The 20,878-nt window shown below is 45.5% G+C and overlaps 1 pseudogene; it reads left to right on the top strand.

Annotated features, from left to right (window-relative positions):
* Nucleotides 1–10,470: 10,470 nt before the first annotated feature.
* LOC141047588 (uncharacterized) overlaps nucleotides 10,471–20,878 on the top strand; it is an 85,744-nt pseudogene continuing 75,336 nt past the window's right edge.

The following is a 20,878-nucleotide window of genomic DNA, read 5'->3' as shown; positions in this document are numbered from 1 at the left end:
GTTGTCATTCTCGACTGTTCGGTTACACCGTCGTTTACCCCTCCGCGTCTTCCTCTGTACTGACGTTCCCGTCGTGCTCCTAAAAAAGAAGTTGCAGCCGAACGTGACGTTCCATGAACGCTGTCTGAACTGGTGGATAAAGAACTGTATCCTCTCCGAGACGATCGAGTATTCCTGTAAGAACTGGAAAAACGCCATCGATACACTTGATTATTATGATAATCGTCCGTATCCCGCAGAAATTTATTTTTCTTCTTCAGCTGAAGATTATTATGAAAATCAAGAATTGTTTGATCCAATTTAGTTTTAATTGATTGAAAATCCTCTGTAGAAGCAGTATTAACCAATTGTTGTTCCGTTGCCGTTATCTTGGTTTCCAAAACAGTAATTTCTTTCTCCAAAAAATCAATAGTTAATAAAATAATGTCCATAGAACATTTATTTAAGATGGATTCAAATTTAGTGCAGTATTCAGTATTATCTTGAAATAATGTGGGTCTCAAGGAGACCCTTAAACCACGTGGAATACGGTTAACCCTATGATACTCCGCCAATGTGGCACAATGTAAATCAAGCGCAGTCAGTCTCCGTAAGTCTTTCTCCAAATCTCTAGTACGTAACTCCTCCGAGGAAGTATGCAAAAAATTACCAGGAGTTTTGACCTTAGAGAGGATATTGGAGGCCTCTTCCGAATTAAATGAAAAAGTAGAAAAAGACATTGATATACTTAAATATGGGAGCTACACCAAAAAATATCAATAGTATAGGTAATGGGGTGCTCACCACAATAAAATAGGTGCTCAGGGGTAAAGAGTAAATACTAGTAGAAAGGATAACCCCGGCACACTCATATGAATTTCAAGAGGTAAATGCACATAGCTGCTATTAATTTTTATTCAGAATTTTAAGCGGACCAAAAAATTAAAAATACAGATAAAGTTATCCAACGTTTCGGCTCGCAGGCCTTTATCAAGGAATTATCTGCAATAATAAACAAATCTTTCAGGTATATGCAAATATTCTTATGCACACAAAAAAATAAAGAAGAAAAAAATAATAAAAGGTCCATATAGTACATTCCAGTGTCATAATCAAATACATTATACACGCTATAGCACACAACAGAGTTATGTGCTATAGAGTTTTCTACTTGAATCCCTGTACTAGTCTGGACTCCTCATCGTCCCCATCTTCCATCTCACTGCACTTGGACTGTTTAGGCAGAGGGCGTACAGACGTGATGTCATCGCACTTTCTGATCAGAATGTCACTGTCAGGAAACGCAGAAGACATCACGGCGGTGGAGCAGGGAGAGGTAAGTATTTCAACTTTGCAAGTGCTGTGATCCTGAGCAAGCAAGGGGGGGCCGACTGGTTGGCGACGACACTGGCACATGGCCCCTCATAGTACGGCGGTGTGTTTGATGGCGGGTAAGCCCTCCCACCGGCAGAGACACTTTTGCGTCCTATGAGGGGCCCTGTGCCAGTGCGTCGCTCATGAGTATGCCCCCCCACCTGCTCAAGGAACCTGCACTTTCATCTGCACCTTGATGATTATACCTCAATGTAACAGACTGAAATTGGATGGTGTATGATAAGGTGGAGGGTGTCTATAGGATTGGTGAGAATTTGAATCTCACTATAGATTTGAGGACGCTAAACTATTGTCTCAGGTCCAGTAGAGATTACACCACAATGTAACAGGCTGAAATTGGATGGTGTATGACAAGGTGGAGGGTGTCTATAGGATTGGTGAGAATTTGGATCTCACTAGAGATTTAAGGACGCTGAACTATTGTCTCAGGCCCAGTAGAGATTACACCTCAATGTAACAGGCTGAAATTCGATGGTGTATGACAAGGTGGAGGGTGTCTATAGGATTGGTGAGAATTTGGATCTCACTAGAGATTTGAGGGCGCTGACAATGATGCTCTCAGTCCAAGTATGGACGCAGGCAGCCTAATAAGCAGGACTGCTGCACAGTGCACACACAAAAGGGTGGAAAAATGAACGCTTGGTAACTGCAGAATAGAGGAAGAAAAGTATTTTTGCTTTTAAAAAAGCAGTTTGCACAGCAGTGTGAAAACAGCAATGCAGCTATCAGGGAGCCTTATAAGGCAGCCTAATTACCAACAGAGCTGATGCACAAAAATAGAGCCTCCCCTGTCACTGCACACAAAGTGTTGTGTTGTAAGTGGAAATCGCTAATAGCAGAAGCAGTTTTTTGGTTTTTCTTCCCTTCCTAGGGCTCTCCCTACAGAATCAGTAGCAGCAGCAACCATCCCTATGCTAAGATCGGCATAAGTAAGATGGCGGTGGGCATTCACACCCTTTTATAGCCCCTGTGACGCCACACAAAGCCAGCCAATCACTTGCATGCCCTTCTCAAAGATGGTGGTGACCGATGCCTATGTCATCGCGTTGCCCACAGTGTGCATCCTCCATCATTGGCTGAAAAAGGGCACTGGAAGCATCTTTTGAAACGCGACTTTGGCGCTCTGGTCGCTGACCTCGTGGCCGACCTCACGCTATGGTCAAGTTTCGTTTCATGAAACCCGACTTCAGCGAAAGTCGCCGACATTTGAATATGACCAACCCGTTTCGCTCAACTCTACTTGTTAGTTGAAATTTCTTTTGACTTCTTGGTTACTAATGGGGGTGTCTGACAGACAACTCTCTATTACATTCTCCTGGGCTTTATGTCAGCCCCAGCTGCTGTTATCAACCCAAAAACCAATAACTCCGATTGTCACTGCAGAAGGGCACTCGGGAAGAGCCGAGGCGAAATGCCAAAAACTGGAATGCGTAATTTCTGAGGCTGCTGAGGCCTTGTATTTTTAGGTTGGGAAGGTCGAGATAACCACACCAATTCTCGATCAAATATCTAGTAGTGCCGAGCATGCTAGCCCTTCACTAATCATTATGCATGTTATTCAGACTGACCACTAAATTAATGCAGATCCCAGAACAAACTCCATAGTTTTTTAGACAAAGAAGAACCACGCTAATTACTTCTGCACCAAGACAGTATCATGAATATAGAGGACTACATGGCAGCAGGTTCACTAGTCCTCTAGTGATAATTTTCAGCTGATAAAACTGTGATTTTGTAAAAACTACATCAAGGAGCCAAGTAAGTGACACATTGCTGGAATCAGAATCTCTTGTTCTCTGTCACATTATGGTTCGTTATGGTATGGTATGCATTATGGTACATTATGGTGCTCTCAGATTAGGTGGCAAAACCCTGGTGACAGATGTCTTCAACACTGAAAGCTATAAGGCTCTGAATTTGTAGAAGCATGGTGGTGTCTCCACTATACTGATAAAAACTCAAAAGTGCTCAATTCTAATGTTTAAAGATAAAAGTCTTAACCACAATCTATTCTTGTTCTTACAAATGAAGGCTATTCCATCCGAGAAATTGCCAAGAAACTGAAGATTTCCTACATGGTGTGTACTACTCCCTTCAGAAGAGAGCACAAACAGGCTCGAACCACAGTAGAAAGAGAAGTGGGAGGCCCCGCTGCACAACTGAGCAACAAGACAAATACATTAGAGTCTGTAGTTTGAGAAATCGACGCCTCACAGGTCCTCAACTGGCAGCTTCATTAAATAGTACACACAAAACACCAGTGTCAACGTCTACAGTGAAGAGGCGACTCCGGGATGCTGGCCTTCAGGGCAGAATGGCAAAGAAAAAGCCATATCTGAGACTGGCTAATAAAAGAAAAAAGATTAATATGGGCAAAAGAACACAGACATTGGACAGAGGAAGATTGGTAAAAAGTGTTATGGACAGACGAATTCAAGTTTGTGTTATTTGGATCACACAGAAGAACATTTGTGAGATGCAGAACAACTGAAAAGATGCTGGAAGAGTGCCAAGCATAGTGGAGGTAATGTGATGGTCTGGGGATGCTTTGGTGCTGGTAAAGTGGGAAATTTGTACAAGGTAAAAGGGATTTTGAATAAGGAAGGCAATCACTCCATTTTGCAATACCATGCCATACCCTGTGGACAGAACTTGATTGGAGTCAATTTCATTCTACAACAGGACAATGACCCAAAGCACACCTCCAAATTGTGCAAGAACTATTTAGGGAAGAAGCAGGCATTTGGTATTCTATCTGTAATGGAGAGGCCAGCACAGTCACCAGATCTCAACCCCATTGAGCTGTTGTGGGAGCAGCTTGACCCTATGGTACGCAAAAAGTGCCCATCAAGCCAAACCAACTTGTGGGAGGGGCTTCTGGAAGTATGGGGTGAAATTTCTCCAGATTACCTCAGCAAATTAACTGCTAGAATGTCAAAGGTCTGCAATGCTCTAATTGCTGCAAAGGGAACATTATTTGACAAAAGTTTGAAGGAGAAAATTATTATTTCAAATAAAATTCTTTTTTTTAGAACCTTGTCAATGTCTGGACTAGAGTTTAAATTTATTTGGCAATACATTTGATTAACAAAAGTATGAGTTTTCATGGAAAATGCAAAATTGTCTGGGTGACCCCAAACTTTTGAACGGTAGTGTATGAGCAAGAATTTTGTGCCTTGAGGTTCTTTATAGATACTATTGGACTCTATTTCCTTGAAGGCACCCCCGTTTTTTGGTCAGCAATCCCCTTAACTTGTTGTCATTATGTCATATGGGAACAGCCTATCAGTGGCTGCTTTGGGGCTCAAAGCGATCTCATTTCCACCAGATGTCTGAGATTTGGAAGCAGAAAATTACAAACTGAAGTAGAAAGCTGAAATAATATCTATGCTTGAAAGATAACTTGAGAAGCAAAAAAGCATAGATTCATTATTGCATTTGTGCCATTTTTTTGTCAAGTCTGTGGTGTATTGAGCATTTTTTGTTTGCACCAAATGTATTTTTCCTATCGAAAATTGTCTAGTTCCTCGATGGAGTCATTTTTATGTACACCAGAAATTTTTTAGCAAATTTTTCAAAACATGCAATTTTTTGCTTTAACCTTTTCACAAACTTAGATGTATTCATACTTCCAGGTTGGGAAGTACTTTAGCCCTCTAAATACTGCCATCGATATCCTTCCAATCGGTGTCCCCATGGTCACCAGAACTAGCAAGTTAGTTAGATCATGTGCAGTGCATGATCTAAGTAACTTTCCTTTGCATTGCTATGCTTTATAACTGCAATCAAGCCTTTGAAAAGTGAAAGTCCAATAGTGGGACTAAGTAAAAAAGTTAAAGAAAAATTCTTCTTAAAAAGAAGTTACAGTTCTGTGAGAGCCAACAATCTCGCATGTTTTTAGGTGACCAAATACTTATTTTCCACAATAATTTGCAAAATAAATTTTGCCAAATCAGACAAGGTGATTTTCTGGATTTGCTTTCTCATTTGTCTCTCATAGTTGTGGTCTACCTATGTGATCAATTACAGGCCTCTCTCATCTTTTCAAGTGGGAGAACTTGCACAATTGGGGGCTGAATAAATACTTTTTTTCCCACTGTATATATAGTACCAGTAAATACATTATGAAAAAAACAATTAAAGTGAAAATATTTGGTATCTCTGCCTGCAGAATGACTCGACCTATAAACTGTCCTACTAGATAACTCCCTCAGTGTACACCATAAAACAAAAAACAAGGCAAAAAAACTGCTTTTTCATCATACTGCTGAACAAAAAGTTGAATAAAATGCGATCAAAAAGACGAGAATGTAAACAAAAATGCTATCCCTGAAAACTTCATCTTGTCTAGCAAACAAGTCGCCATACATCTACGTCAGTCAAAAAAATAAAAAATTATAGCTCTCAGAAGAAAGCAATCCAAAAATAATTGTTTTCTAGAAAAAAAAGGTTTTATTGTGTAGAAGCACCAAAACATAAAAAAGATATAAATGTAGTGTCGCTGTAATGGTATTGACCAGCTGAATAAAGCTGCTTTATCAATTTTATCACTCATGGAACGGCATTAGAAAAAAAAAGTGCTGGTTTTCGTTAATTCTGCCGTAAAAAAATCAAAACAGAAAGCGATAAAAGTTTTCATGTGTCAATAAAAATGACAACTTTTTCCGCCAAAAACAAGCCCTAAATAAGGCTATGTGTTTTGCAAAAAAAAGCATCTTTTAGTGTGTGACAGCAGCCAAACTTAAAAAAAAAATATATAAATCTGGTAATGTAATTGCACCGACCTAAAGAATGAAGTCATCTAAACACTTATACCGCATGAGGAATGGAGTAAAAAATGAATAAAACCAAATCTTCACCTGCTTTTGATTTGTTCACTCTGACTCACAAAGATTGCAGTAAGGTTCAGTGCTCATTTATGCTGCATTATACACTGAATGAGGCAGATGGAGGAACTGAGGACGTCATCTGGCCTATGAAGTGTCGATCTTTTTAGGTGTGCATAAAATAGTCGCCGGGCACAGTTTTGTGCACCTCTGAAAAGAAGCACACCACTGAACAGAGACCAGAATGAGTCCAGAGTAACTCTGCTGCCTCATTATAGTGAACGGATTCCTCAGGGGTTTCATCTGAATCACGTCATTTGGACATTTAGATGGAAACCCCAATATACAAGTGCTCAGAGCACGGTATAAATGTGATCCCAAATGTTATATAGAATTTTTCCAATAAACGCTTCAACTCAATCCACAAAAAAGCAAGTACCCATTCAGGTTTGTCATCTATTAATGGAAATATAGGGAACTTCCATGTGCTGGCAGTATAAAGACTCTGGAAAAGCACTATGGCTCTTCGCCCCCCAAAAGAAATCCATCAAATTCTGCACTCCCAAATTCAAATGCCCATTTGACTTCTTAGCCCCACAGCGTGTTTAAACCACATTTTGCATCCACATGTCTGGCATTTTTGTAACAATGAGAGCCCACTTAATTTACGGGTGCATGTCTCCAGAAACATGAGCTGGACATAATGTACTAGGCACTACAACATACTGGGGACTACAATGTATGGGGCAGTACAATAGGAGATTTTCAAATTCACTCAGCAACATCCACTGCAGCTTATTTATGGAAAGCACACATGAAGTAAAAATCATGACTACACTTGTACATAAATTTCCAAAGGGGTATAATTTCCAAAATGGGGTCACATGAGGGGTGTATTCTGCTCTTCTAGCACTTAGGTGCTTTGTATATGAAATATGCAAACTATGCTAGTAAACTTTGTGCTCCAGGAGGCAAACAGCGTTCCATCCCTCCCAAATCTCACAATATGGCTTACCAGTACTGTACAGTCACGTATTTCCACATTCAGAAGAAATTGTTTGACAAATTTTGGTGCCAATTTTATCCATTTCTGTAAAATCTAAGTTAAAACAAAATATTTGTGGTAAAAATGTAATTCTTTTTTAATCATTGCCTAATGGTATAAAATTCTTTGATACACTCATCCTGTCAATATGATTGTAGGGGGGAGAGTTTCCACTGTGTAACCTGGCCAGAACCAAGAGGGCTGTCACCAAGGTTCCTAGGAGAACTGTTTCCAGGGGACATAATTAGAGGACGGACCAGAGACAGACCTAGAAGGAGTGGGGGCGGAGCGGATATAAAAGGAATGCAGAACGCCAGCAGGGGGCACTCGACAGAGCTGGAGAGAGAGCAGGAAGTCTAGATGGCGCCAGAGAGCCGGAAGGAGCCAGCATCTACCAGGGAAATTGAACGGGGACCCACCGGTATTAGGGAGAGGACAGCATCGAGCAGCACAGCAGGGGGACGCCGACTGGATGACCACGGTCGCACTCCAGACACCGAGACCCCCGGCCGCCGCTGCCCGACTCCAGCCTGCGGCTGCGGCCCGCTCGCTGCCATCCACAGCTGCCGCTGCCCAAATCCAGCCTGTGGCTGCGGCCTGCCTGTTGTCACCCGTGATCACTGCAGCCCCGACCCTGACCATGGCTGCGGCCTGTCCGCTGCCACCTGCGACCGCCGCTGCCCGACGCCAGCCTGAGGCTGCGGTCCGGATGCTGCTCCCTGCGGTGTCCACTGCCCCGTTCAGGCCCACGGCCACCACCATCTCACTTCTGCCAGGGGGCCAAACACTAAGGGATTCTCCTGGGGCCAGTTGTGCCCCCACTCTACCAGGACGTACGAACGCCAGAAGTTTACGTCAACTCTTCGTCAGCTGGGCCCAGTGGCTGAGATGCCGAATGGACACCTCCAGGACAACCACTCTGCAAGATGTCAGAGAAGGATAAGTGACACTTCATCGTTAGCTAATTATAGTTCCTGGACTCATAGTTGGCCATACCGCGGCCAAATAGTTACTGGCCCTGACTGGGTAGCTAATATTGTGTTATCTTCGTGTATTGTTGTTTGAATCCCTGCAAGGACAACTATTGTCAGCTTGTCAGTTACTTACACAACCCCTATATAAAAGCTGAATTTAAGCTTTCTCCATCTCCGCCTCGTCACTGCATCCTGCGTAACTGCGAATACCACATTTGGCGTTGTTGGCAGGATGCAGTCTGCGAGCGCGAGTGGGGATGCTGCGGACCAATGGGGCGAGGGAGGCCCCCGGTCCAGTTTATCTTTGGGGCTATGTTAAGTAACCTGCCCAGGTTCTCTGGCAGCAATACCATGCTGTGGAGCTGGACGGAGCAGATGCGAGGGCTATTCAGGATGCATCCGATGACCCCTGACCTCGAGGCTGAGGTGGCCCTAATGGCGTTGGATGGGGAGGCGCGGGACTCCGTGATGTTAAGGCCCCCGGGACAAGGAAACACCTTTGTCAGGGTATTACAGACCTTGGAGGAGACTCATGTGGACCCGACTGACATGGGAGAACTGAGAACCCGGCTATTCAGCCGTATGCAAGGGGAAGGGGAGACAGTCACCCAATACATGAATGTACTACAGGAGTTATACACAGCCACTGAGCAAAAGGACGGGTGTAGGTGTAAGACCCTTTGACATAACCCTACGTGACCTTTTAGTGACCGGGCTGCGAGACCCCCTGACCAAGCAAGCATTGCGGTAATGGGTATGGGTGAACCCGCGTATGGCCTTCTCCGAGGTAGGGAGTGAGGCACGCACTCGAGAATGAGAACAGGGGGTGACAGTCCCCGTGGGGAAGGTCCGGAGCACTGAAGCCTCCATGGACACCATTGGTGAGCCCCAATGGGTGGAAGAAATGCCACAGGAGCTGAAGAGCATTAGTGGCGAACTGGCCGAGGTGAAGAGAAGGGCCGAGACTACGAGTAGCCAACCAGGGCTGGGCGCGGCCCCCTGGAGTTCTTGTAATCCCTGAGGCAGCCGACCCCTGCGGCCTCTGGTTTGTTTCGATTGTGGTGAGCTGGGCCACTTTGCCCGAGAGTGCCCTCGGTGTGGTAAAAGCCCACCCCGGCGGCCATTAAACTAAAGGGCTCTGAGCTGGGGGGGACACCGCTCGGAGCCAGAACCCACAATGCAGGGTGGTGGAAGTCCCGAAGATCTAATTGGAAAGTGTCTGCTGATATGGGCAGAGTTCGAAGGACGTGCGATGCGCTGCCTGGTGGACACAGAGTCACAAGTTACAACCATGCCAGAGACTTATTTCTGGCAGCACTTTCCTGAAGCCATAAGGCCCCAGTGGGGATCCGTGATAAAGCTACTGGCAACCAATCAGCTACCAATTCCTGTCGTCGGAGTAGCCTGGATGCAAATTTCGATGTGCGGCAAACAACTAGGCCGGCGAGGTGTGGTCCTGACCAAGCAATAGACACACTGTTACCATGGGCATGAATATATTGAGGGAGTTTGGCAGCCTGCTCCTTAGCAAACCAGCCCAACAGACTCTAAAACAGTGGAGCCCCCGCACTTCCCAAGGGCAAGTCTTCCAACAGCTGGTGCGGGGGGGCATGGGTCCAAGAGACCTGCCATGAGGGGGAGGTGCTGGGATGAGTGATCGCACCTGCGGCTCCTCAGCTCATGTTACTGCCAGGACAGACGGTGGTTGCTCTGCCCATACCTCTGGAGGGGGTAGAGGTGCAGGTGGAGCCATGCTTCTCGGAGCACCTACACCCCAGGATCCTAGTGGCCCATGCCCTGGCCACCATGAGGAAAGGGACAGCCTTCGTACACTGTGTCAACCTGGAAGATCAAGACGTTGTCCTAAGACCCTGTGCCGAAATGGTGAAATTGGTGAAACCCCTGGAGGAAGTGCTCCCGACCTCAGCGTCACAGTAAAAGGCAAATGCGGCAGATCCATGGGCTGTAACTGTCCATTCCATCCAGACGGCAGGGTCCCCACCTGAGCAGGAAGGGCAAGCAATTTTGGAGAAAATGCGAACAGAACTCTCCGGTCTAGCACTAACCCAAATACACCAGTGGAAGCACTCCTGGGCCGGTACCAAGAGGTGTTCGCCAGCCACGAAGATGACTTCGGGTGCACCAAGACAATCACGCTCGGCATTCCCACCGAAGGAACGGCCCCATCAGAGAGTGATACCGGCAGATTCCCCCGCAATTATACCAAGAGGTAAAAACACCCCTGGGTCAGATGCTGTGGAAAGGGGTCATCCAGGAAAGCCAGAGCCCCTGGGCGGCCCCCATCGTGTTGGTGCAGAAAAAAGACGACACGCTGTGGTTCTGCATGGATTACCGAAAGCTGAACGCCTATACCATCAAAGACTCATACCCGCTTCTCCGTATAGAGGAGTCACTGTCGGCCCTGGGAAAGGCGACATACTTTTCTACCTTGGACCTGGCCAGCGGATACTGGAAGGCGCCAATGTTGGAAGAAGATCGTGCTAAGACTGCTTTCATCTTACCTATGGTACTGTTCGAATTTAATCGTATGCCGTTCGGGCTAGCCAACGCCCCCAGGACCTTCCAGCAATTGATGGAGTGGTGTCTGGGTGACCTCAACTTTGAGGCCACCTTGATATACCTGGACATCATCATCTATGCCGCCACGTTTGAGGATCACTTGCAATGTTTGGGGCAGGTGCACGGACGGCTGCAAAAGTATGGGTTGAAGGTAATGCCCCAGAAATGCCACCTGTTCCGCATGCAAATCGAATACCGGGGACATATCATTTCCACTGAGGGCGTGAGACCGTCTATGGAGAAGGCCGCTGTAGTACAGGAGTTGCCTACTCCTGAGACGCTAAAAGATGTGCGGGCCTTTCTGGGGCTGGCCGGATATTACCGTCGCTTCGTTAAAAACTTCACCCCCGGGCCCAAGCCCTGCAAGACCTGCTGAAGGGGACCCCTGCCGGAGCCAATAGCTGGAAGGTCCAATGGCATGAACCACAGGAAGAAGCTTTCTGAGACCTCAAGACCGCACTCTCGGAAGCCCCAGTGTTGGCCCACGCGGATTTCTCGCAACCGTTCATCCTGCACACCGACGGGAGACTACACGGGCTGGGAGCTGTGTTGTTCCAAGTGCAGGACGGCCGGGAGAAGGTGATCGCCTACGGTAGCTGATCACTTCATGACTCCGAACGCAATCCTGACAATTACAGCTCCTTTAAGCTTGAGCTTCAAATGGTAGTGTGGGCCATGATGGAGCGGTTTGCAGAGTACCTGGCAGGCGCTGTGGTAGTGGTGCGAACTGATAACAACTTGCTGGCCCACCTTGAAAATGCCAAACTGGGGGCCTTGGAGCAACAGTGGGTGGCCCGGATGGCCAAGTTCAAATACAAAATCATTTACAAACGTGGAGTGGAGAATGTACACGCTGAATTCGACGCACGACTCCTGTGCAAAGCCGAGATGAAGAGCTAGAAGGAGAAGAAACGCCATTTTCCCTAAGCCCTGCCGAAATTACAGCGGTGGCACGAGAACAGTCCCATACGGTACCCACCAGGAGTATCCTAGAACCTGGGATGAATGGATCTAACAGCAACAAGAAGATGGAGAAATCGTCCCTCTATGTCGATGAGTAGCCACAAGACAGCTACCCAACAATTCCCAAAGAAAGACACTGTCTAGAGACACTTTTCTGATGCTACACCAGTGGGAGAAACTGATAATCAAAGGTGGATTATTGTACCGACAGTGCTACTTACAGAACCAACCATAGTATGGCAGGTAGTGGTGCAAGGGGCCCAGCTCACTGAACTTGCTCGTGAAGCCACGAAAAAGGGGCTTATCTAGGGGCACAAAAGACCTTTCAGTGCCTACAACAGATGGCTTACCCTCCCCGTTTACAAGCCAAAGTGGCGTTTACAAGCCAAAGTGGAAGGGGTTTGCCATGCATGCCGCCGGTGTGAGCTAACTAAACCAACTGAGCAATGGGCTCCTATACAAACTATAACAACAACAGCGCCCCTACTGATGATAGACTATTTAACCATCGGTCCGGCTGTCCAGGGGTATAGGCACTGTCTGGTCATGGTGGACCATTTTACCAAATTTGCCATGGTAACCCCAACCCGAGATCAAACAGCAGAATCGGCCGCCTACACGATCTGTAAGAATTTTATTCAAGTATAAGTGTGCCCCCCAACAAATTCATTCAGACTAACGTGCCTGCTTCCTGGGGAAAGTAATGGAGGAACTACATCGTTTATATGACATTGACAAATCCCGAACCACACCATATCATCCGCAGGGGAACGGGGCCTGCAAGTGGTTTAACCAGACCTTAGCTCAAATGTTACGTACCCTGGAAGACGACCGAAAGACCCGTTGGCCCGAATACATCCCCAAACTGGTCTGGGTATATAACAACCGGGTACACCGAGTCACCGACTACACCCCGTATTCGCTACTCTTCGGCCGAGAAGGCAAGGGAATCACCGAGGTGGAGTTGGATCCAGAGGAGGAGCCATCATGGACAGGAGTCTCCTCATGGGTCCAAAATCACCAGTATCATCTGCAAACCCTGCACCGAATAGTCGAAACAAGACTTCAGGACCTGGAACATCCAGTGAAGACCCCGTCCCAACCCACCGAATTTCAGACAGGGGATCGCGTACTTGTATGAGACCAGTGCCCCCAGAACAAATTGGGGCACCGCTGGGAAGAAAATCCCTACTGAGTACTGTGACGAATAAATCCAGATGGGCTGGTGTATGAGATACAAACTGAAAGAGAGGGGGATCACCCCACCCTAACAGTACATCGCAATATGCTGCAACCATGTACTGTATATCCACAGACCCCGAGCAGCCCGAGGTCTCTTCTCAGGCCCCAGAGCCTCTGTCCATTATATGGAACAGTGATGATGAAGAGGACCTTCCGATAGTACAAGCGAACACTTCTAAGACCAATATCCCGATGACCCCGGTCACCCAACCACCATCCACCACCCCAGAAGATTTCACCACAGCCGAACCGCAACACTCCGAGGGGTCTACATCCGGAAAACCCCCCAAACGCTATGATCAGGATCAGTTCATGTAGCAGAAAAGGCTTCAATATCAAAAGACAAATACAAGCCCACCCAAGCCCTCGCCCGAGCACACAGATTGGAGGAGTGTAGGGGGGAGAGTTTCCACTGTGTAACTGGGCTGGAATCAAGAGGGCTGTCACCAAGGTTCCTAGGAGAACTGTTTCCGGGGCACATAATTAGAGGATGGACCAGAGACAGTTCTAGAAGGAGTGGGAGCAGAGTGGATATAAAAGGAATGCAGAATGCCAGCAGGGGGCACTTGACAGAGTGGGAGAGAGAGCAGGAAGCCTAGGTGGTGCCAGAGATCTGGAAGGAGCCCGCACCTACCAGGGAGATTGGACGGGGACTCACTGGTATCAGAGAGAGGACAACATCGAGCAGCACAGCAGGGGGACGCCGACCGGACTACCACTGTCGCACTCCAGACACCGAGACCCGCAGCTGTGACCTGCCCACTGCCACCCGTGACTGCCTTGGCACTGACTCTGACCGTGGCTGCGGCCTGTCCGCTGCCACCCACGGCTGCCGCTGCCCGATGCCAGCCTGCGGCTGCGGCCCGGACGCTGCGCCCTGCGGCATCCACTGCCCCATTCTGGTCCGTGGCTGTGGCATATACGTTCAGGCCCATGGCCACCACCATCTCGCCTCCACCAGGGGGCCCAATACTGAGGGACTCTCCTGGGGCCAGTTGCGCCCCCACTCCAAATGAGCGTAGGAACGCCATGAGTAAGACTGCTTAGTGCAGTTGAAACGCGTCGACTGCGTCATGTCAACCATGAAAATTTTCTTTTGTACACACTATATTTTCTTTTGAGAAAGAAAAAGAAAAGAAAAATCAAATCCTGTTTGAACCTCAAACGATTCTAGCAAAATCTTAACTCCAAAATTGGAACTTCTTCCCATCTAAGCTTTGCACTGGGCCTCGTCCACATATGGGGTTTCAGTATACTCAGGAGAAATAGAACAACAATTTGTATGATGCAATTTCTCCTTTTAACCTTGTGAAAATAAAAAATTGAGGCTTAATGAACATTTTTGTTGAGAAATGTGATTTTTTTTATTTTTACAGCTCAACGTTATAAACTTCTGTGAAGCACTTAAGGGTTCAAGGTGCTCACCACACATCTAGATACATTCTTTGAGGGGTCTAGTTTACAAAAATGTTTCACATGGTGTCGGCTAATAATTCCAGCAAATTTTGAGTTCAAAAAGTCAAATGGCACTCCTTCTCTTCCGATCCTTGTCATCTGCCTAAACAGTAATTTTCCCCCACACATAGGGTATCTGCTTACTCAGGAGAAATTGTACGACAAATTGTTACAGTTATACTTGTGAAAATGCAAAATTTGGGGCTCAAAGAACATTTTTGTGGAAAAAAATTTGATTTTTTTATTTTCACCGCTCTACGTTATAAACTTTTATGAAGCATCTGAGGGTTCAAGGTGCTCACCACACATCTACAGTCCTTGAGGGGTCTAATTTCCCAAATAACATCACTTTTGGGTTTTTTCCCCCCGTTTAAGCACATCAAGGGCTCTCCAAATACCACACTGCGTCTGCTAATGATTGCAGCAAATTTTGAGTTAAAAAAGTCAAATTGTGCTCCTTGTCTTCTGAGCCCTGCTGTGTGCCCAAACAGTAGTTTTCCTTCACATATAGGGCTTCGACGTATTTAGGAGAAATTTCACAACCATTTTTGGTGTCCACTTTCACCTTTTACCTTTTGTGAAAATAAAAAAATTCAGGCTAAAAGAACATTTTGGTGCGAAAAAAATTTATTTTTTATTTTCACAAATCAACGTTTTAAATTTTTGTGAAGCACTTGGGTGCTTCACCACACATCTAGATAAGCTCGTTGAAGGCTCTAGTTTCCAAAATGGAAACTATACCTTATATAATCTAATTTAACAGTTAATTTTATCCATCTGATTATTAACTTAAGTATTTTAGACATGTTCCTCTATGCACCGCTTTTACATAGATTCTGCTATAATTTTTTCATAAAGGTAACATTTCTCATTAGAAATAAGACATTTTAATGACAATTACACATTGTACCATATTACGAACATTTACAGTAAATTGTTAACTGTGGTTCCATTAAAAACATTCATTTAGTATTTTCGCCCTTTCCATTTATTCCTTTGTTCTAATACATCTGCACATAAGCTGCTTTCATCACATATTTTCAAATTGGATTTTTTGTGTTTATTAGTATGTCATTATATTCACTCTAAAGTAAACGACTTTACAAGATTTTTGTAATGAAAAGCTTTGAAGTAAGAAGAATTTGCTAGATCTCTATTGAAGTACAGTTTAATGGATCATTAAAACATTACAATTTATGTAAAACATTCAAGATTATCTTAATGAAAAGCCCAAAAATGTGTTATGGTCATATTAAAAAGTAACCTACATCCCAAGAGATGAGGATCTTACCTGTGTACTCCTATAACCTGAGCTGGTCACCTAGCTGGATTAGTAATTGGTAGAGGACCTGGGACTACAATGATATGCTTGCAATTAAAATGAAATAAAAAAAGATTGTCTCAGGGGGCATGAAATTCTTCCCCTACCTGAGATTGACCAACCATAAGCAGACACCATCATGCAGTGGAGAAACGAACATGCCCACCTCTCTTCACTGATTAATAACTTAAAAAACCTTTTGCAGTTTCACTGTACCATACTGTATGTGTGTACTCTCACATATATTGCTTAATCTTTGCGATAAGCATATGTTACTGACAGGGTAAACCCAATAGCCCAAACATGACATAGGAAGGGCAGGAACAAAAGGGATCATCAAAAGCCACCTTAACCTCTTGGAATCTGATGCAACTTGGTTAGGAAGACAACATTTTTGGCACAACTACAAATTTAAACCTCCAAGGCAAGTGAATTTGTCTATCAGAGTGACAAGTTTCTTAGTGTATCCATCAAAAATTACTACACAAATATGGAATTAATAAATTGTGGTATCCAGCATGTGGTATATTTACTCATGTCATTATTCCCTTTGCCCTGAAGCCTGTTCTCACCTTCTTGACAAAGCCATTCTTTTTATACTGACCAGCAGTAGCGTCGCTACCGGGGGGGCCGAGGGGGCGGTCGCCCCGGGCCCAGTGATCTGAGGGGGCCCACTCAGGCTACGCTGCTGTAACTGTATCTGTGGCAGAGCAAGGAGAATCGATCATCTGTTTTCTCTGCCACAGGACCTGTGATGAGGTCACAGGAGGGGATGAGTCGAGGTCACATGATCAAGGGCCTTAGTGAATGCAGGATTCTGCCGTGCTGGATGAAGGGAAGTTTCTGTGTGAGGTCAAGAGTTTACAGGGTGGATGTAGCAGGGTCGTGAGTGTACGGGGTGTACGGAGTGGAGCTGCATGTGTACGAGGTGTGCGGAGCGGCGCTGCATGTGTACAATGTGTACAGAGCGGAGCAGCTTGTGTACGATGTGTACGATGTGTACAGAGCGGAGCCCATGTGTATGATGTGTACGGAGCAGAGCAGTGTGTGTACGAGTTGTACGGAGCGGAGCTACATGTGTACAATGTGTACGGAGCTGAGCCGCGTGAGTCGAGGTGTACGGAGTTTAGCCACGTGTGTACGAGTTGTGCGGAGCCGCATGTGTTCGAGGTGTATGGAGCCGCGCGTTTACGAGGTGTACGGAGCGGAGCCGCGCATTTATGAGGTGTACGGAGCGGAGCCGAGTGTGTACGAGTTGAATGGAGCAGAGCCGCATGTGTACGAGGAGTACGGAGCGGAGCCGCTTGTGTACGAGGTGTACGGAGCGGAGCCGTGTGTGTACAAGGTGTACGTAGCGGAGCCGCGTGTGCATGAGGTGTACATAGTGGAGCCGCGTGTGTACGAGGGGTATGGAGCGGAGCCACGTGTGTACGAGGTGTATGGAGCGGAGCCACGTGTGTACGAGGTGTATGGAGCGGAGCCACGTGTGTACGAGGTGTACGAAGTGGAGCCACATGTGTACGAGTTGTGCGGAGCCGACTACAAATAAAGAATATAATGTAGCCCCATCAGAATAAAATGCAGCCCCCCTCATAGGGTGTCATGCTGCCCCCCCTCATGCGGGGTATCATACTACCCCCTTCATACAGGTTTTATGCTGCGCCCATCATATGGGGTATCATGCTGCCCCCTTCTCATACGGGGTATGTCATGCTGCTCCCTCATACCGGTATCATGCTGCCGCCCCCCCATATGGGGTATCATAATCATGCAACCAGGACTCAATATATAAATTTAAAAAAAAACACTATACTCACCTCTCCTCCTCGCTCCCACGCTGATTTCGGATCTGCTCTGATGTCAGGAGCTGTGGTGCCATCAGACTGGCAAACAGCGGGGACTCGATGACGTGACGTTGTGTGTCAGAGGAAGAGGGTAATGATGGGACGCTCTCTCTTCCATTATTGTGGCGTGCACTGAGGGGCCACGCTGACGCCGCAATAATGGAATATATATATATTATTTTTTGCAACAGCGCAGTCATCTGCTGAGGTTCTCTGGTTAGGAGCCCACTCAGAAGTTTCGACCCCCCCCTGAACCAAAACCCTAGCTACGCCTCTGCTGTCCAGTGTCATTTCATGAGGTGCTGGAATGCTTCAACAGATCGCAATGATTCTAAGGCTGTTTTTTGTGTCATATTGTACTTCATGTTAGTGGTAAATTTAATCGATATTCTTTGCATTTACTTGTGAAAACATCTGAATTTTGGTGAAAAGTTTGAATATATTTTGCAATTTTCAAACTTTAATTTTTATGTCTTTAAACCACAACGTTTTATCACATAAAGTAGTTAATACATCACATTTGCCACATATTTACTTTACATCTTCATCATTTTTTAAACATTTTTTTGTTACGAAGATAGGAGGGTTAACATTTTATCAGCAATTTCAATTTTTTTCAACAAAATTTACAAAACCAATTTTTAGGGACCACATCACAATAGAAGTGACTTGAGGGCCCTATGCGACAGAAAATACTCCAAAGTGACACCATTCTAAAAACTGTACACTTTAAAGTGCTAAAAAACACATTTAAAAAGTTTATTATCCCTTTAGGTGCTTCACATGAATTAAACCAATGTGAAAGGAAAAAATTACATTTTAGTTTTTCCCACAAAATGTTGATTTAGCTTTACATTTTGTATTATTGCATGGGAAATAGGAGAAAATGAATAGTAAAATTTGTTGTGCAAATTTTCCTGGGTATGCCAATACCCTACATGTGGAGGAAAACTAGTGTAGGGTGCATGGAAGGGCTCAGAAGGGAAGGAGCACCATTTGACTTTTGGAGAGCAAAATTGGCTGGAATAGATAGTGGACACAATGTCACCTTTTTGGAAACTAAACCACTCAAGGAATTTATCTAAATATATGATAAATTCCTTTTTATTTTCACAAGGGTAAAAGGAGAAAATGGGCCATACAATTTGTTATGCAATTTCTCCTGTGTACATTGATATCTCATATGTTTTGGAAAACTACTGTTTGGGTGAACATCAGGGCCCAGAAGGCAAGGGGCACTATTTGACTTTTATAGCACAGAATTGGCTGGAATGGAAAGTGAATGCCATGTCGCATTTGCAAGAGCCCTTTGTAAGGTGTCAGGTTCCCACCACTGCACAGGGGGAATCTCAAGCCATGTCCTCTGTGGAATCCCATTCTTCTTCAGCCACAGACGTTCTTGCTCAGCTGAGATGTCGGTCCCAGCGTCTTGCTCAAGCTAACGCTATGTGTCTGGTTGCTGCTGCCACCCCAGGTTCTGCTATAGCATTCAGCAGTCTCATACATCCATCATCACACACCATTATAATCATGAGAATTAATCTCTATCATAGTGCATGGCAGGGCGGCCATGCAAGGCTTTTATACCCACGACCTTCTGGGACCTTCCTGATGGTCCAATGAGAGATCATCCCACGGGCATGCTCAGTGGACCGAAAGGAGGACTTAGTCCCTGGAGTAAGAGTCAGTGATAAGCGGTCATAGAGGAGCGCTTAGGATGCAACCCAGGGGCAGACAAAAATGTCAGGTCTCCACCGCAGCTCCAGCTGAAAACCTCCAATGGAGGATAGGAGCAATGAGAAAATGGAAACGGTCTTAGGAGCGCAGGAAAGAGACTCAGACAAGAGATGGGGTTAAACCACAATGCGTTTCGACGGAGGATCCGTGACTTCCAAATGATGAAGACGGATCCTCCAATCGAAACGCGTTGTGGTTTAACCCCATCTCTTGTCTGAGTCTCTTTACTGCGCTCCTAAGACCGTTTCCATTTTCTCATTAGTCCCTGGAGTAGTTCGCTGCTGACCCGCATGCGTTGCTATAGCTGGACCAGAGGTGGCAGCAGCAACCAAACCCACAGTGCTAGTCTGAGCAGAGTGCTGGGATCAACAAGTCTGCTGAGCAGCTTCCTCTGCAGCCAGAGAGGAATGGGAGATCGCCGAAGGCAAGGCTCAGGATTCCTGCTGTGCAGCGACAGGAACCCGACGCCTAACACAACCAGTCACAGGTGTTGGCTAATGAGACTTCAACTCTCATCATTGTACACCTGGTCTTGCTCATATCAGCGAGAACAGGTGTTCAATAATGAGTATTTATTAGCCAGTGCCTGTGCAATAAATCAATAAAATAAGAAAAATTGTGAGGAGTCCCCTTTATTTATGCTAACCAGAGCAGGGAAAACAAACAGGTGTGGGCTTCATCTCTCGGCAGTCAGTGTTAACTTGGCTGGCTATTAAAAATAGAGGGGTCCTCACTTTTTTAAATGATTTAAATCAATAGCGAGGGATCCATTTTTGACAACTAACCAAGCAAAAGCAGACAACTGGGGGCTGGTATTGTCAAACTGGTAAGGGTTCAAAAATAAAAATAAAACAGCAAAGTTATAGTCACCCTTTCGCCTATAATCCATTAATGGCTATGTCCCACGATGATCCAGATGGTTTGGAGAGCAGTCACATCAGTGATATGACCGCTATCAACGCCAGCCAGCTCACAGCAAATCACAAGGTGCTCTTCCTGTGACTGGGGGTAGCCTTAATGATGTCAGCGACGGTCACGCTCAGCTCATTTTGTCCTGGATGTGCCATGTGGACCACATCATGGGACTTATGGATTATCGGCAGACAGGTGAGGAATACTGTTTTTTTCTTTATTTTGAAAATAACAAATGGGTAAAATAGAATATACAAAAAAAGGTTGCACTCTATCATGCTAAGGCATGTCAATGTGAAATATGTGAAATTTGAAGAGCAAAACAGCTTTTGAATATTAGGAAAAAAGATGAGACGCTTAGCATAAAATTTGGCCAAATTATATCTGCCCATCAACCATTGTCAAGGTGGTCTCAAAGACTGATGGGTCCCTAAGTGTGTTAATATCTCTCTAAGGCTGATGTCTGAATTCCTGGGTTAATGTGGACACCTCTCTCAGCAATGCCTGCATTTATGGGTAAGTAGGAACCTGCTTTAATTAAAATCACCACATGTTGAAGTGCGGAGTGCTCAGTCAGTAAGCTAATATACAAATAAAAAAAACTG

The sequence above is a fragment of the Dendrobates tinctorius genome, unplaced genomic scaffold (assembly GCF_039654945.1).
Source record: "Dendrobates tinctorius isolate UK_male_01 unplaced genomic scaffold, ASM3965494v1 ptg000128l, whole genome shotgun sequence".
Classification (NCBI taxonomy): Eukaryota; Metazoa; Chordata; class Amphibia; order Anura; family Dendrobatidae; genus Dendrobates; species Dendrobates tinctorius.
The sequence above is the reverse complement of the archived record's forward strand: the minus strand, read 5'-3'. Positions and strand labels throughout refer to the sequence as shown.